Source organism: Microtus ochrogaster, chromosome 1 (genome assembly GCF_000317375.1).
Source record: "Microtus ochrogaster isolate Prairie Vole_2 chromosome 1, MicOch1.0, whole genome shotgun sequence".
Taxonomy (NCBI): Eukaryota; Metazoa; Chordata; class Mammalia; order Rodentia; family Cricetidae; genus Microtus; species Microtus ochrogaster.
Genome location: NC_022009.1, coordinates 78295 through 81655, shown reverse-complemented (window position 1 = coordinate 81655; position 3361 = coordinate 78295).

Sequence of the window (3361 nt, the reverse complement as noted above, 5' to 3'; positions counted from 1 at the left end):
AGGGAATGACTGATTTTGAACTACAGCACAGGGAATGAATGATTTTGAACTACAGCACAGGGAATGAATGATTTTGAACTACAGCACAGGGAATGAATGATTTTGAACTACAGCACAGGGAATGGCTGATTTTGAAGGAACTACATCACAGGGAATGACTGATTTTGAACTACTGCACAGGGAATGACTGATTCTGAAGTTTGTAAGCTTGTCCCATCACGGGTTTAGTTTCTCTGCTTTCTCTACGCAGTTGAAATTTAGTCAGGCAGCTTCCCACCTCTGCTACTACGCTTCTTCCTCCCTGATGGACTTGCTCTAGAACTATACACCAAAATAAACTCTTCCTTAAACTCTTCTAGTTGTGGAATTTAATCAGCAACAGAAAAGTCACTGATACAATGAGCTCTTAGGTCTTTGTCAGCTTGACACAAACTAGAGTCATCTGGGAAGAGGAAACCTTGACTGAGGGATTGGCTCCATCTCTCCACCCATCTAAACCTATATTGGTATTAATCTGAATCACACACATCATCCTGTAGGTTGGTTTATTATGAAGCTGGATCAACTCCTGAGACCATATACCTTAAACATTAAGAATTAAGCATTTTTAGTTTGTCAGTTCAAAGACAAACCGCAACTTATAGACATCAGAAAGAGTCTCTGGATCACTAGGATGTGTACCAAGAAAAATACGTTCAAGATCCTGTGCCATGACTTGGAAGAAATATGCTATGTTCTGCTGTTTGATAAGTCAATTAGATAGAATTCCAAGATCAAGACTGAGGTGGGTTTTTATTGTTGTTGTTATCACTATTTTAAAGATTTCTTTATTCTTTCACTGGGAAGATTTAAATAAGTAGGCAGACTACCTTCAGACCTCCCTGTTTTCACAGGACTGCTTCTCTCTGATATCCTGACTGACCAGCAAAGTGCTTCCTCTACATGAGACCTTCATGTGATAATTTATTTACTTTGTGGCTAAAAACAAATTGTGGCCATACTGAAGATTTCTATCTTGCATGGTAAAAGTCCCACAAAAAAGTTACCAACGTAACAATGTCATCTCAGAGATTTTCAAATTAACCAACGTGAGCTGAATTCTTGTGATTGGCATTTACACTCTCGCTCTCAAAAGCAAATTCAGAACTTAATCTGATTTGATGCAGCGCTCAAAAATGTCAATGACATCAGCTCAATTTGTGAGTCCAGGCTGAAGGGAAACATTTTAATTTAAAGCCTGATGGTTTTTACGGAGCAAGTGGTCCCCAGGTGACTTTCCACAGGGCGGTGCAGCACTGAGGAGGATTTCAGCCGTCTACAGCCAAATGAAAGGACGAGGACAAAGTAAAGGGCTCTCATAAATCTAATCTCAGTTCGTTTCTATTATTACTTATCTTATAGTTTGAGGAATGCACGCCATTGCCACTCTCCAAATAGTAATGGCATATACTAGATAGCATATGTAGTTAAGCTATGACTTTAAATTGTTCGATTTTTTTTCTAGCTGCTTGGTAATTATATCAGGGTAATTCTAATATGGAAGCAAACTCATTTTAGCTGGAACAGGATGAAAATGCAGGAAAATTTATAGGGACATAAGACTGAAAGGAGCACCACACCCCTGGCTGAAGCCCTCTCCGCAAGAGAAGCAAGAATTCCAATATAAGTGATGATTGATCAGTGTCTCCCTCCGTACATGTCTTCCTCGGTGTGTGCCTGAGGCGTCCTAGGAATCGCACCAGAAACTCCATATGCAGTAAGAGGACACGCCCTGAAGTCCATGTGCAATCTTAGAGGCCCCTGGTTTAATTTATCAGATTATACTTCCACCCAAGCAAGGCACTTCTGGAACCACCCCATAATCACACTTATCAAAAAGAAGTAGAGAATGGAGCATTTTACCGACCCCCTGGGGTGTGACTTGAGAACCACCAAGATTGTATGTAAGGCTAATGCTGAGATAATTAAAGTCTATATCAAAACATCTTTTAATAAAATCTCCAACTCCACTTCATACCGGCTATCCTGAAATTCTTTTCTGGTTGTTGAAATCGTCAATCCTGAGTTGAGGTACCTAAAAGTTTAGAGGAACTTCTCAGGCTGCTCAAGGTGATGGTGTAGACCTGTGCCTCTGTCCTGTAACAGCTGAGGGTTGGGTTTAAGTGGAGGCCAACAGGTATGCATGCTAACAGTCCCGGTTCCCCCCATTGACCCATCACTTTCGTGGTTCCAGTGCTGCCTGCCAGGTTGTCTAACAACTTCAACGCCATGCGAAATCTTTTGGGGTTGCAAGAACCAGGGCCCAGCTTTTTCCTTTCCCCAGCATGAGAGTCCTAAGCAATTTCCAGTTTCTTGGGGTTCATTTTCTCAATAGTCTGACCACCTAAGGGAACAGCACAGTGGCGCCTGTCAGGAGGGTCACAGGAGGATCAGGATTTGAAGGTTATTCTCAACTATTAGTTAGTGTGTTGGGTGCTTGACAAAAACAACTTAAATAAGAAATGGTTTTATTGGAACTCACATATTCATATCTGTAGCATGCCACGGCCTTACTACATAGACTTTGTTATAAGTATACGTTGGGATGTTTCCTCACAAACATTTTCGAGGAATAGTTACTATACATCTACAAGTGCCTACAGGCCATGGATGGTCACATGCTGGTCTGGAACTACACAAGGACAGGCAAGAGGACTCAGAACTCAAAGCTTTTTTTCTACTGAAACTTAATGTTGCTCTGTCTGAATTAGCTGTTCTTTTTTCCTCTCTTCAGCTCTGCATCCTGGAGAAGTTCTCTGTCTCATGACCTCTGCCTTTAACCCTCCTTCAAGCAGTGAATGATACACAGCTGGGAAAAACAACCCAGTGCACCGCTCCCCGTGGCTTTGACCTCTATCATCCTGTGATTACTTACGTGAACGTACAATAGCCATAAAATAGATGCAGTAAAGTTTTTTTTGTGGCAGATTGTCTGGTGGCAGAAAATATTTATCGAGCGCCAGAAGTATAAAGCATTCTGGGTTTTTCCAATACACATCCACAAAAAAAAGTTCTGCTCTTAACTCGCTGGCATGGCCACGCCACTTCTGAGTCAGTGTTTCTGCTCACTTGTAACGTCTCTGAGATCAAAACTAAACAACAACAACAGAAGAACAGACATAGACTTTAATCTGCAATAAACTTCTGTATCTATAACACAAAACACAACTAAAGTTCAGGTTCATATAAACACACACGGACATTCCACAACCAAAAACTTCTAGAATTTAGTAAACAGAAAGACTAAGAAAAGTAAACCTTGTGTGGAAAGTTTTCTTATGAAAACAGATACCATATTTGAACTTAGCCAAATGGCCAGGAA